At 38.4% G+C, this 15,674-nt stretch overlaps 1 protein-coding gene across 1 annotated transcript in view; it reads right to left on the bottom strand.

The window, feature by feature from the left end:
• The window catches only part of LOC105301090 (adhesion G protein-coupled receptor E4-like), a 52,524-nt gene extending 45,526 nt beyond the window's left edge, over window positions 1-6,998 (bottom strand). Inside the window, exon 1 of the mRNA XM_011373615.2 lies at window positions 6,941-6,998. The gene's annotated coding sequence lies outside the window, so the exon portion shown is untranslated. The remainder of the gene's footprint in view (window positions 1-6,940) is intronic.
• Window positions 6,999-15,674: the final 8,676 nt, after the last annotated feature.

Here is a 15,674-nt window from a genome sequence, read left to right as displayed (position 1 = left end):
ATTGTGAAAAATTTTCTGTCTAGAAAGCAAAGATTCTGTTTTATCAAAATAATTTTCTGTGTTTTATGTTGTCTTAATCAGGTCCTTAATTACTTAAGAAAACTGAATCTCTTCAATAGTAAGAACTAAGTTTTGCTAATAGTTATGTAAGTTTTTTTATTTGTGATTAAAATTTTCTATTGCCACTTTGGTTAAGTGGATAATTAAATATTGCTTTATAATGACTTATGATCTTATTTAATCAAATTGTTAGGTAGCTAGTCAGACATGAGTGGTGGGGCAACAAAGGAATAGAAGCCCAGCCTCGAGACCACCCAGAGAACACCACAATGGTAGTAGACTTCTAGGTACACACATGCGCACTAGGCAAAGAGTTATATAGCAGCTAAGTGTCATTCAAAATGACCTCACTTTCCAATCACCTAGGAATGCCTTTGGAACCAGCCATCATGGCCCAAATATAATGCAGATGTTCACACTTCTGGGTCCTTTTGTGTTGGTTATTGTGGTTGTTAATACAGCGCTCAGTTACAGCTCTCATCACTAAAACCATGTGCACCATTGGGGCGTGATTTGTCTTTCTAAAACATGCCTTTAATAACTCTTTTTTAAATCTCATTGACTTGTGATCCTTTACTGTCAATGAGGGAGAACAGAGGAAAAATGCTGACAACTCTTCTTCGGCATTGTCCCCAGCCCCTGCCACTGGGGCAACACCGAAGTTCAAATAGCTCTGACGGTAACAAAATGTCCAAAGCTTTTGATATATTTTGACAAACTTCCAAAAATTTAAATTAGAAATAGAATCTTGACCTGGGAATAACTGAGGTATTTCAAAAGGGCCCCTAGAACACATCAAAATATTTGTTTTCTCTCCTTACAAAAGAGAAATATTAAACTACTTAGGCTTATTTTGGTGTGTCGAAATTACATGGGAACCTTTAGCAAATAAAGAACAATAATTATATCATTTGTATGCATATATTCTTCTTACTAAAGTGAATGTTCTAGAGATTATAGAAAATCTCTAAAGGTACACAATATTCTGATATAATTTCATTCATAATTCTAATTATCTTAAAATGTTACAGAAAAGCAAACTTATTTTTCAACTGCATTCTAATCAGATCTATGACTGTGTCATTTACATTTTTTTTTGTCATTTACCGATAGTCATTGTTTTACTCTGATGCTTTTGCCAAGTGTTTCATATTATAGATCCATGGAGAGGACTCTGAGTTATTCTAAAGTACGGGTTTCTGAGAAAAAATTGTCAGAAAACTTACACTAGATGAAGATTAACTGGACTCATACAATACTGGCAAATGATGAGGATAAACAAGAATTGATTGAGAATGAATGAACTAAGGATGATTATAATTTTTAAAACTTTTTGTTTGAAATGTTGCTGACTTTTTAATCTTTTTGTTTTTCAGATACAAGGAAACTTGGGGTATTTTTAGAGCAATTTGGTAAATTATACCTTCGTAAGCAGTATTAAAACATTTCTATTTTTCTCCCTACTTAATTCTTTCAGAATTTAGAGACTTATAATGAGTGTGTATTATTTTCATGGCAAGATTGATTGCATCAATTCAGAAGAATTGGTTCTCTTTATAACAGGACACAATTGGAAACTGGTTTTGTGACCAAGGTTTTGACTAGAATATCATTTTTGAGGAACAGATACATAGACTCGATGTGACCAGACAGCTTTAAGGAATTAAGATTGACTTTGGAAGCTAGTAAAAGTCCCTTGGAAGAACAGCCTGGTAAGTTGCTTACATGGTTCATAGCAGTCTTTCCAGGTGAGGAACAAAGATTGCCTTCCTGGGGGATGGATGGCAAAGGAAGAACATCAAGACATTTGGGGAACTTCGAGAACCTGATGGATTCACTCAAGTCTGTAGGTATTGCAGGTGAAGCCTGTTGGCGACTACGTGGCTTGGCTTCTTAGCCTTGAGAGGCTAATTGAAGTGCAGTCTGGAGATTCCTTATGAAATCCAGCAAAGCAGATTTTTAAAAGGCCTTTGTGATCAATTGCTATTCTTGATGTATTTATTCAAATAATCAGGGCAGATTTATTGAAAGTCGACATGTAGCAAATTAGTCTTAATTTGACTATCTTTGATAAAAATGAGGGTGATTTTAGAGAGAAAATTGTGTTTCAATAGAAACTATAGTACACACCTGTGGTTATTAGATTCTAGTTCAGTTCATTGTCTTTAAAGTTAATTTTTTTTACCTGTAAACTGGACTGGATTCTGAATTTTTTCAGTTTTCTTAAATATTTGGCTGTAACTCTCCAAACTTACATTTCACCTTTCTCCCATCCTTTGACTTGGAATTATTAAGGACTAAAACTGTTTTGTTCTTTTTTTTCCTGAGCCTTGTAATTACAAACTGCAGCTAGACAACATGGTATAAACTTGAGAGAAATCATCACAACAGTTCATGCATAAACAATCTCAGTGACTGATGCTGTGTGAGCCACACACAGACTTTACCTGAGCACCTGATGACATCATCAGAGATACGAAGACTGCAGACCAGGAGAATCTATCAGATTGTCACTGCCTATTTTTTCTTTGCTTTATTTTTTTTATTAAATTTATTGCGGTGACATTGGTTAATAAAATTATATAGATTTCAAGTGTACAATTCTATAATACATCATCTGTATATTGATTGCATTGTGAGTTTACCATCCAAAGTTAAATTTTTTTCCATCACCATATTTTTGACCCCCTTATCCTTATCTACCTCCCCCCTTCCCTGGTAACCACAAAACTGCTGTCTGTGTTCATGAGTCTCTTTTTGTTCGTCTTGTTTGCTTGTTGCTTTCAGATTTATATCCCATATATAAGTGAAATCGTATGGTTCTCAACTTTTTCTATCTGACTTATTTCACTTAACATAATAATCTCAAGAGACATCCATGCTTTGAGCTTACATCTAGAAACCGTCTTGACTGACAGCCTTACAGACTCAGAAGAAACTGGTTTATAACTTTCTCTGATCATTAACCTTTTTTTCTTTTGTTTTCATAAATTTTATCAAATACTGATGGTATGGAATTTAACTCCTATAGTCAGCCATTTGGCCCGTCCTACCGCTCAAGCTCTAAGACTCCAACAACAGACCACCTTAGAGTCCTTGGCTCATGGGTCCTTAGACAGTAGCATCACTTTAGACTACTTGTTAGGTGAACCAAGAAGTGTTTGTACAGTGGCCAACTCATCATGCTTTTTGTCCTGGGAGACATGAAAACAAAAGTTACTCTTTATTCTTCATCTCACATTAACATACAGATATCCTGGCCTGCTGCTACTTCTACTGTTGCTGTGGTCTCTGCTAGTAAATTAAACACCCACAATGCCCCCTCTAAGATGGACGAGGTGGGCATGTGAGATCATAAGAGCAGATAGGAGGGAACAATGGGCAGACAAATCTAACTCCATATTACAAGGTATTCCTCTTTCTTAATTGAACCTGGACCCAGTTGCTCTATTTCCCTCAAGATTGAGGAATGAACAAGAAAGGTGTTGCAGGTAGAGAATAGTAGCAGAGTGAAGTGCTAGGCCTCTCTTTGACTCCATTTTGTTCAAGCCTGCTTAGTCCTAATGGCCTTCGGGCTAATAGATTACGGTTAATCTGTTCTATAGACGTGCTAATCATTCGAGGAGTTCTGCTTTCTGCTTGAGGTTTACAAAAACAGCTCCTCCCATTTCCCCTTCTCTTCTCACATTTTGAGTTGGCCTTTCGAAATGTTGGGCACACTGTCTTTGGACCAGAAACAAGTCGATAAAGGGTCAGAAGTATGTATGTTAGTGTTTGTGTAAAATGGGGGAGATGATAAGGACAATAATAGCACACTATACACAATTAGAAATTTGTACACATATATTTAAACTATGTTTACATAACAGAGACATTATCTCCTCTATTTTACACAAATGTTAGCTATTCTCTATATAATTATATATGTGTGTGTGCATGAACACAGAAATGCATCAAATGCGTGTATATATTACAAATTTGTATTTGCCAAAAATATTTCTGGAAAATGCCTAAGAAATTCATAGACAACACTTGTTGTCTTTGAAAACTGAGTGGCTAAAGAAAAAAGTCTCCAGGAGAAAGGAGACCTCACACTTCACCCTTTCAAAATTTGAATTTTGAACCAAGTGAGGTATTTCATATTCAAAAAAGAAATCACTTCTTTTTTTTCCGATAACCTAACATTTGTTAAAACTGAAGATTTGTGCAAAAACTTTTATTTACTCCCGATGATATAAAGAGGAATACTTGCATTATATCCATTCTATTTAGAAGTTGTTCTAGAGTAGAAAATAATGGAGGTACTAAACATCTCTATGAATGAGCCTTTCAAAGGAGACTTTAAAAAACAATGTAGCAGAGTTTGCCATATGAATACCTCTTTTAAGTATAAAAAATACTGTTGTCGAGTCATGCTGAGCTGGGCAGTTAAGATAAAAGCTCCAGTGCACATTAGCAAAGATAATATCCTCCACAAATCAGTTAAGCCACCCTAAAAGTGATGATAAAGACACCAAGGGGGAAGATATATCACAAGATTTGGAAGAAATAGTTTCATAAAATGTCAGCAGAAAGAAAGGCAGCATTTAAATATGCGTAATGCAAATAATTCAGTATTTTAAATAAAATAATGTTGTAGGAGGCTATCAAAACAACAGGGAAAGCAATTGTGATACAGCATCAAGATAAAAGCAGGTAATAGAGAAAAGTATAGAATATCACATATAAAGGAATTCAAAATGTTAAAGGAATGCCATTGTGGTGATTTTAAATTTAACTAATTCTAAATTTTGTACATTATTTTAGCAATAAGAAAATAATAATAATGAAATATTTTAATAGAAGAGGAAACAAAATGGCTAAAAAAGTACATATTTTTCTAATCAGCTCCATCCCTTCTCTATATACCTGTTCTGCTCTGTCTTTGAGTCTGAAACCCTTTAGGACCCGCCCATGGAGCAATTCTTTTAGTGTCTCACCCATCATTAGGTGCCGGCCATAGGCAGTTAAAGGACATTAAACCCAGGACAACCTGAGTTTGAATTGCAATCTGCAATGACTAGATCAGTGACTCTGAGGTGGTGACTTTCCCTCTGAGCTTTAGTTTCCTCATCTGTAAAATGGAGCTAAGAAAATACTTAATAGTATCATTGTGCTTATAAATAAGTGAGGCCATTTGAGGGGAGCAATAGGGACTATGGAGAACTGAAGACCATGGGCTCTACCTAAAGACATTCAAATCCACATTTTCCTTAAATACAGAACCAGTGGGCCCCCAGCTTGCAACCTCTGCAGGAGACGATACTTCCTGATTGAAAATCAAATTCTGTCTCATGTTCAAGGAATTATACTTGGTAACTTCCTAGGTGCCTTCTCTTCTCTCAACAATTGTTTCCCTTTTGAGTTCATTTTTCTCTTTCCTTCCAAAAAACTTACTCCAAATAGACTGTGGCAATTCCCAGTGTGAAGAACCCTGTCTAGAGAAGAACAATTCTTTTTGAAGCCTCACTTGAAACCAGCTTACCTTAAGTGAGTATTTTATGTGAAAGAGTTGGTAATGTTTTTCAGAACAGCTGAGACCTCTAGCAATGCTGACTTTGTTTTGTGAGGAAAGGTTAACTACTTTAATGAGGTATAGTTAGCATGTAAAAAGCTGTACATATTTAATGTATACAACTTGATGAGTTTGGAGATAAATATACATCTGTGAAACCATCACTACCATCGAAGTCATGAACATATCCATCACCCCTAAAGTCATGAACATATCCATCACCTCCCGTCCCCTTTTTGATAATTGTGTGTGTGTGCCTGTGTGTGTGTCAAGAACATATAAGATCTATCTTCTTGGCAAATTCTAAGTACACAATACAGAATTGTTATTTATAGGCACTATGCTGTATAGTCACTCTCTAGAACTTCTTCATCATGCATAATTGAAACTTTATACCTTCTAGCCATCGCCTCCTGTTTTCTTCTCCCCACAACCCAGGCCCTGGCACCCACCATTCTACTCTCTGCTTCTGTGAGTTTGACTACTGTAGCTTCCAGATAAGCGAGCTCATACCATATTTCTCTTTCTGTCCCTGGCTGATTTCACATACATATCAATGCTGATTTGCAGAGAATTTTGGCCATGACCCACTGTAAGAAATACATTTTACACCAGAGAGATAGAGAGAGAAAGAAAGAGAAATGAACCAAGTTTCACAAATCAATATTCACTATAGGCAGCATCCAAAATTTTATAGCTCTAGTACTTTAATTCCTTTCAAAATGCTGGTCGGAACCCAGTAAATTGGTTTCATGACCCCACCTCTAACATTGGGTCACAAGTAAGTGGCTGAAAAAACACCTACCTATAGTTACTTTGGCCATAAATAAAATATACAAGCCTTTCACTGTAAGCCTCGCATTAACTGTGCTGGTGTGTTTATTATGGGGGTGAGGTGTGTGGAGTATGAAAAAGCTTAGTAATTCACTATGGGGCCTCAATAAACTCAATCACACTTTTAGATCCAGTTTTCTCATTTTTAATAACTAATTGGTTATCTGCTACATCTGATTCAGACTGTGTGTCTTGCATCTTTCTTATTTTAGTTCCCCTTAAGCCCATGAATTCATCGTCTCTTTGGAGTGTGTTAAAGCAACTCAGATTGTTTCACACTATCATCTAATACACACAATCCTTACCCAGGCAGAAGTGGGCATGTGAACATGAGACAGATGCCCCTACAGCAGCTTTCAAGAAATAAAGCAACGAGACATGTAATGTCTCCTTGAATTTTTTTCCAGTACCAAAACATTTTTCTAGACCAAATATCACACATGAAACATTTTTTATTTTCTATGGAAAGATACCAAACCGGTTTCTACTTACCCACAAAATGAAAAGTCCTTGCTTATCACTCAGTCTGGCAGCCTCTTGGAGCTGAAAAAAAAGGAAGCATGTCACTTGTCCTCTTGAGCTCTAGTTTCTCAAAGATTCTTGTGGGTAGAGGAGAAGGTGGGGGTGTTAATTGGGGAGTTTGCATAATGCATAGTCCATTAGTTCTCTTTTCATTCCAGTAATTTAAGTAGTACATTATCAGGATGGACCATATTAAAGTGCCTCAGAAAATGAGCTTGGAAATGGTGATGGTGTCCAATGGGCAAAACCGGGTAATAGAGAGTGGAACCAACTTCCACTTACACCAAGAAAATTATCCAACCTAAAGGATGCTCCTTTAGGTTGGTGAACTTCTTAACAAAAGAGTTGAAGGCCAAAGTGTGGAAAAGAGTCGGTGCATCCATGTATTTATTACTCAGCTCGCTATTATTGTATTCCATCTCAGTTTATCACTTTGGAAGAATGATATGCCCATTTTCTTGGTCTTTGAGATAGGGTCACCCAACATGATCACACTTATCTTGGCTAATAAAAATTCTTAACTGGTCCCATTGGCATGGTTTCAAAATTTGCTTCTCACTCATATTAAAAGAATCTTTGTAAGATCCAGAAAAATATCCCCCTAGTCTGACAAGTCCAAATACACACCTACTTATTTATTCCTTGTCTTGGTTTTATTACATTTATGAAACATGGCCTTATTATCTCTAACATGAATATCTTCCTCTTTCAGTTTCCCATTGATTTTTATAAATTAGAGCCAATGAAATAAAATATTTAAATAATTACCTGGATATAACTGCCTAGGTGGGCTTGCCATCAGCCTCTTTATGTAAGACTCAAAGTATTTGCTACATGTGGTACTCAAAATGTTTCTTTTGCATGGCAAAGTAAAGAGGTTTGGTCTATCCTTCTCAGATGAGTTGAAATGAAAATTGTCTGAATGTTAAACTGAAATGCCTGAACCAAAAGTCCCTGAGATTCTGGGTATTCCATGTGCTGACAGCCTAATTCTGCATGTGAAAAGTTATTTGTGCATACAGATGCCATAATTCCCCTTCATCACGTGTAGTTTTCTCATGTTGATTCTAAACTTTGGCCAACGAAACAACAGCTAACAAGGTACAAGCAGAGATTTGAAAAGTGCATGCACATTGGGGCCTGCCCTCTTTTGCTGCACTTGAAAACCTGAGATCACCATGGGAATGTGCTTAAGCTAGCCTTCTAGAGGAGGAGAGGCCATGTGGAAAAGAACCAAGTCTCATTAATCAATAATCCATCAATCTGGTTGTCAACCTGTCAACCACCAAATGTAGAAGTGAGGCCATGCAAGATTATACAACACCATCTGACCCACCAATTGACCAAAACTGCATGAAAGAGTCCATCAAAGACCAGCCAAGCTAGCCTCAACCAGAAAAAAATGTCTAGCCAACCCCTAAATGAAATATTTCGAATAAAATAATATAACTGTTGCTTTAAGCAAAAGAAATTAGAGGGTGATTTGTGACACAGCCAAAGCTAACTGATACACTTCACAAAGTATACTGGAAGGAGGACTTCACACACATTTTGTCAGGCATAGAACATATGACTTTGACTCCCAATCATAGCTGATCGGACCATGGATTGGTTTATATGGCAACCAACAACCAGCAGAGAAGTCCACCTCAGAGCAGCTCTCTCTATTGGATGTCGACTGATCAAACCATCCAGCTTGTGTCTGAATGCAAAGCCCATAAAAAGGAATACATACAAACAGTAGAGTGGCCTGTGAGCCAATGAACAAATGAGAACTAACAAAATTAGAAGCCATCAGACAAAAGAATCTGTTGATGAGCTTCTTCTTTAATCCCAAATTCAGATATCTCACCTTCCCTTGGTAGAACTGTAGGCTTTCACCATCACAGGATTCCATTTCACAAACCAAGGGAGCAAATGATTAGTCTAAGGAACAGTTCAGTAAGGTGTGGCCCCCTCTTGAACTTTATCAGGCTTGTAACAACGCACTTTGGGTGATTGTGAAAGAAGCTGCTCTATCCTGCTCTGTGCACTGGAAGGTTGTCCTGTACAGACTGCATCATCAGGACCCTCTCATGTTCTGCCTTTAGGTGAATTTAACCAATGGAAGCTGTGGAAGGAGAGAAGAGGACTGGAAGAGACAAAGAGGTGGGAATATTTATTTTTCCAGCTCCTCCTGCCCTCCCAGGACTGCACATTTGGTTGGTGATTAGATTCTTCTGTCACAGGCTAAGGACCTCTGCAGATTTCTATAACTTCTCTCCCCACTCACCCCCAAGAATTCCCCCACCATTGCTGCTCCCAGGGTACTCCACTACCCTTTGTCAGTTTCCTTTATCCCTGCTGTGATATTGTGATTTACAATAAGAAATGTATCCTTGCTCTTGTGCTGTTTCTTGCATAGAGTTCCTAAAACCTTTGGAGTTGTCTGAGCAATAGAGCAATGGGAGCATCTTGTCTTATGTTTGGTCTCTTTTCCTCAGTTTTTGATATCACTTTCAGCCATAAATGTGAAATGAGTGTCTCATTATTCATAACAAGCCTATTTCCACCACACAGTGTTTATGTTAATGAGATGACTTTTGGAAAGCACCTAAGGATGTAGGCTGGTTGCCAGAGAAACAAGCATGAATAAAATAGAGGGTTGGGACTTTTGCGCCCCTCTCCCACCATTTCCCTGGAATGGAGAGCGGCTAGAGGTGGAATCAAGTATCTATGGCCATTGATTTAATCAATCATGCCTGTGTAATGAAGCCTTCCTGAAAACAGGCAGGGTTTAGAGAGCTTCTGGGTTGGTGAACATGTGGAGATTTGGGGAGAGTGGTGCCTAGAGAGGGCATGGAAGCTCTGTACCCCATACTTGTCCTACATATCTCTGCCACCTGACTGTTCCCTTCATAATAAACTGGTAATCTAATAAGTAATATGTTTTTCTGAGTTCTGTGATCTACTTTAGCAAATTAATGAAATTCAAGGAAGAAGTCATGGGTCAGAAGCATGAGTGACAACCTGGACTTGTGATTGGCTTCTAAAGTGGTGGGGGAGGCAGTCTGGTGGGACCGAGCCTTTAACCTGTGGGATCTGATACTATATCCAGGTAGATGGTGTCAGAATTCATTGAATTGTAGGAAACCCAGCTTGTGTTGGAGAATTGCTTGGTGGTGTGGAAAACCCCCCATACACACTGGAATTGGGTTAAGAACTCCTTTTGTCTGCCCACAACTATATAAATAGTATCTTCATTTAATTCATTTTTCTAGGCCAGCTGCTTCTTGCCAAGTTGACAACTAATTCACACGCTAACACTATAACCAGCTCTACGCATTCTAAGCAGGAGCCAACCCTTTCTTACTAACTGGCACAGAAGAGGAAGCCACATTTCAATACAAAGAAAGAAAGAAAACATCATCCTCTCAAGCTGTGGACCCAAAGCACAAGACACCAATGCCACTTCCTCCTTTGCTGGTCATTTAGAAAACATTCGTTTCTCAGAAAATTTCCCATGCCTTGAAATGGTGGTATTCTGCAGGAGGAATGGCTGGAAATATGGTGAAGCTGTTCCACCTGGTCAGACCAGGACACAAGAATCAAGCAGAGCCCAGTATTTGCACCCTATCAGAATGGTAGCCTAGAATTGATGCCGAAATGGTGCTAGGAAGCAGTTCACACATGTTTTTTCTCACCTGCTGGCTCACTGGAAATCAGCCGACTCTTGCCCTTACAATATATGGTCACTTTTGTTTCAAACAAACCTTTCAAGTCAAGTGTCCTTGGTGCCTGAATTGGTTTAACACATGACCCCACTGAATGTAAATTAGTGCAGCCACTATGTAAAGCAGTATGTAGGTTTCTCAAAAAGTTAAGAATAGAACTACCCCATAACCTAGCAATTCCTTTCCTGGGTATTTTCCCAAAAAAAATCCAAAAATATTTATTCTTAAAGATATCTGCACCCCCATGTTCACTGCAGCATTATTTACAAAAGCCAAGACATGTAAACAACCTAAATGTCCATTCATGGATGATTGGATAAAGATGTGGTACATGTATACAATGGAATGCTACTCAGCTATAAAAAAAAAAAAAAATACAAAATATTGCCATTGGCAACAACATGGATGGCTCCGGAGAATATCATGCTAAGTGAAATAAGTCAGACAGAAAAGAACAAGAACTATATGATTTCATTCATAGGTGGAATATAAAAAAAAAAATAACAAACTAATAAGACCAACAAAAATAAACTCATAGATACAGACAATAGAATTATGGTTACCAAAGAGGAAAGAGGGTGGAGAGAGGGCGAGTGGTAAAGGGGGCCAAACACATGGTGATAGGAGGGGACTAGAGTTCCGGTGGGGAGCATGCAATAGAATTCACAGATGTCGAATTATAATCTTATGTACCCGAAAATTATATAACTTTATTAACTAATGTTACCCTAATAATTTTAATATTTTTTTTTAATTTTAAGTAAATTAAATAATAAAGTGATGATTGCACATTTTGACTGTTCTAAAATCCACTGTATTGTACACTTTAAAACAGTTAAAATGGTGAATTTTATGCTCTGTGACTTTTATCTCAATAAAAAAATAAATAAATAATAAATAAATTATTGATCTTATACAGGCTTAAACAAGGAACCTGGTTGACTTGTTTGGATTTGGGCAAAATTCTATCCCTTACCCATGGACTTTGCTTGATGTCATTTTCTGTAAAGTTCAGACGACATTGGCTATTTGTCTTATCTCTGTGGTGATCATGTAGTTACCATGACAAGCAAAATGCTGGTGGGAAGAGCAGGATGTGTTGTAATTCATGCAAAAATATATGTATATTAATTCCAAAAATTTTATAACCGAAACTTTTTAAATTTTCTTTTTATTTTATGTAGAAATAAAATCACAGGATAGGTTAAAGATGTTTAGGAATTACATGTAATGCTATTGAGAAAACAACAGAATGGACAAAAAGTAAGAAATTGTAATTAATAAGACCTGGAGTACCAGATCATGGAGCTGTGGACTTCATGCAAGGGACAGACAGCCCACGGTGACCCACAGGGAAGGCACTAAGAAAACAAATACTCTGATCTCACTCTCTTCTCTTTTTCTAATATCTTGTTGGTGTTTCCCATTGGCCAAAACCAGCTGGAAGCCAGAGGCCAAGAAAACGCATAGTTATACTCAAAGATGTCAGCATTCTAGACAGACATCGGCATGGATTTAGAGGGGTCCACAGAAGACACCCAGCCCACTTGGATATTTATTTACTTGTTGTTGGGTCTGCCTTACCATTAGAATGAAAGTTCCATGACAGGAAAGACAATGTATGTCTTACATAGTATCATAGCCCCAGGTTCTAGAGAGTAGATAATTAATAAATATTCATAGGATGAATAAATGACTTTGTGACAATTCTTTAACATCTCCAAGTCTCCTGGATTTTCTTTTCTATGTGTTGCAGGGTGTTTAGGATGGACCGGAGGTAAAATTTAGACACCTCTTGCAAACAATTGGTATACACCCTTATACCACCTCCAAAACGCCTTACCTATATGAGTTGATGTGCGTAAAGGATTTGAAAAGATTCCACCAGAAAGAAAAGAGAAAGAAGACAGAAGGGTGGAGAATCCATGTGTCTGGTAGACCTAAGTAGCTACTTGGAGGCACCTGAAGTGAATGATTAGAATGAGAGATGGTGCCATGGTGTTTATGAGTCAGAGGTGACTCTGTGCCCAAGTACAGCAGCTTTGGGGCCCAGGAGACAATGGCAACCCCAAGCTGTGGAGAAAACTTGCTTCTTAAAGCTCATGTGGATCAGGATGAATGTCTGCATTCTGTGGACTTGACCTGGCCACAGATAGAGATCCCTGCATGGAGCTGGGCAGATTTGGGGGGAAGGCATGTGAGCGACTTTGACAAGGAAGTAGAGAAAGATGGCAGATACAGATCCTGAGCGCAGACCACATGTTACCTCAGCGATACCCACAAGCTCCTGAAAAGAAGTTTTTCTTAGAAATAGGGAAGAGGAAGGAAGATAGTCTGAGATCCTGCAGACAAAATACTGAGCCCACATCTGCACCAGACAGATGCAGCTTGAGAGTTTCAAATTACGCATGAAGCAGATAATTTTATCAACATTAGGAATTGCTTATGAAGCAAGTTCACAGAAGTGGGACATAACAGATCAAATATTGATTATAAAGTGATATAATAATCAAGGGGAGATGGAAGTACTATTGGGTGTTGGACATTATAGAATTTCAAAAGGGAAGGCATTCCCTTCCCAGGATAAGCATTAGAAATGTCTCCTTCTGGAGAGTTTTCAGATTCTGTGAACAAGAGCCCATCCATAGGTTACCGAGCCAGCTCCAAACTCCATAAAGACAGACGCTCCTTTGTGTAGGACTTCACCCTAAGTCTCTTCATCTGGCTGTTGGAACTTGTACATTAGACAGCATAACTCAATTTGCAAAATAAACTCATTTTGCTGGAGAAATATCTGTCTGTCTGTTTAAGGTCAGCATACCTAAACTGAGAAAAAGGTGATGTCAGAAACATGGCAGAGTGAGAAATGTCCCCAAATCTCTCCCCTTGAAACAAAAATAAACTGTACATCTAAAACTTAACAAAAATCACCCACCCTGCACACCAGCACATCTGAACAAGGGATCTGTGAATAAGAGCTACCACAGGTCAGAACTGCGGGAGTCGGGAGTCGTATGGTAAACTAGGAGAAAAAAAGAAGCTGCCTCTCACAGCCAGAGCTCCGTGCAGGGGTGCAGGGAGGGGAGAAGGTACAGCAGGTTCCCTGAACAGCCCTGCCTGAGAGCTGTGGCTCCATGCAGCATCAGTGCCCAGGGATCAGGGCAGAAAGCAGAGAAGTGGGGACAGCAGAGAAGCAACACTTGATTATTACCAGCTGCAGCTGCAAAATGTGAGGCTGAACCACAGCTCCCATACCCCAGCCCAGAGAGCACCTCTACCCATGTCCTCCGAGACCAAACACCGCGGAGCCCCAGGGGAATCTGAGCAAATGCTACAGAAACTGTCACTAACACTGACAGAGACTGAGACTAAAGGTAGCGAGCATGATTGAATATTTATAAGAAAAGAAAAGGCATTATTAAGACTTTATATAAAGCAGGGATCCAAGAGACTTAGATGTCACCCCAAAGACTTGAAAACATATATCCAAAAAGATATCTGCACACCGATGTTCATAGCAGCATTATTCACAGTGGCCAGGACATGGAAGCAACCCAAGTGTCCTACAATAGATGATTGGCTAAAGAAGCTGTGGTACATATATACAATGGAATATTACTCAGCCATAAGATGAGATGAAATACTGCCATTTGTGACAGTGTGGACGGGCCTTGAAATAATCATGCTAAGCAAAATAAGCCAGACAGAAAAAGTTTTAAACCACGTGACATCACTTACATGTGGAATGTAAACCTAAAAGCAACAAACAAACAGGACAAACAGAGACTCGTGGACATGGACAATAGACTAGTGGTTACCAGAGGGGGGGCGGAGGAGGTAAATGGCATAAAAGGGGTCAAATATGTGGTAATAGAAAGGAATCTAACTATGGGCCATGAACACTCAATGCAATGTATATATGCCTTACTGTTGAATTGCACGCCTGAAACTTACTGGATTTCTTTAACTAATGATCATTTAAAAAAATCTAAATAAACTGAGAAAAACTAAAAAGAAAAAAAGAAAGAAAGAAATGTCTCTTTCTGATGCTTTTTATATTTTTAAAGATGAAAGAACTTTATTAAAAGTATATTTGCAAATATAAAAGCCATTGAATTCTAGGCTCAATAAAGCCAAGCAGTAAACATGCTCTAAGACCTTTTAGTAAGAGGAAGGCTTTACCAAAATATCTGTTTGCAGCATCATTTGAAACAAATATTTTTAAATGCAGTTCAAAATTTCATTACAATAAGCTTCAAACAAACATCTAAGTGATTAACATGACTTTTTCTCATATTTAGTGGTCATGGAGATGGTGCAGTGTCAATATTATTGATATCCATCTTTAACTCTCTCTGGAAGCCAGATGTCCCTTCTCCAGAAAACTGGCCTCGGCCAAACAGGAACTGCTATCACCTCCCACCACAATGAGAGGCAGCATACAACCAATAACTGACATGGGGATTAAAAAGATGAGTCCCCTTGCCTCAAAATGGGACGGCACTGAGGTACAATTCATGCTCCAGAGCTCATCGTGGGCTCAGGCTGGACCCACATCCTCCTCCCACTCCATCCTGCTTCCATCACCCTCCCTCTTCTCAGAGCACTTCTTCAGTAAGTCATAGGCACCAAAATCCTTGTCATTCCTGCATTCAGGGAACCTGACTGAGTCACCTGTTGTCATTTTAGAAATAATAATGTTCATAATGAAATCACTAGAGCATTTGAAGTGGAAACTTAAACCATCGGGTGACTCTGCAGAATAAGGACATTACAGTTATGCACTGCATAGTAACAACGTTTTGGTCAATGACAAGCCGCATGCACAGCGGTGGTCCATGAGATTATACCACATATCCGAGATGTGCAGGCTATACCATGCAGGTCTGTGTAACTGTACTCCATCATGTTCACACGACAAAACCACCTAGCAATCCATTTCTCAGAACATATTCCTCTCTTTAAGCAATGATGATTGTATTTGTGAAATG

The sequence above is a fragment of the Pteropus vampyrus genome, unplaced genomic scaffold (assembly GCF_000151845.1).
Source record: "Pteropus vampyrus isolate Shadow unplaced genomic scaffold, Pvam_2.0 Scaffold226, whole genome shotgun sequence".
Classification (NCBI taxonomy): Eukaryota; Metazoa; Chordata; class Mammalia; order Chiroptera; family Pteropodidae; genus Pteropus; species Pteropus vampyrus.
Note: the sequence above shows the minus strand (reverse complement) of the source record. Positions and strands in the feature narration are given on the sequence as shown.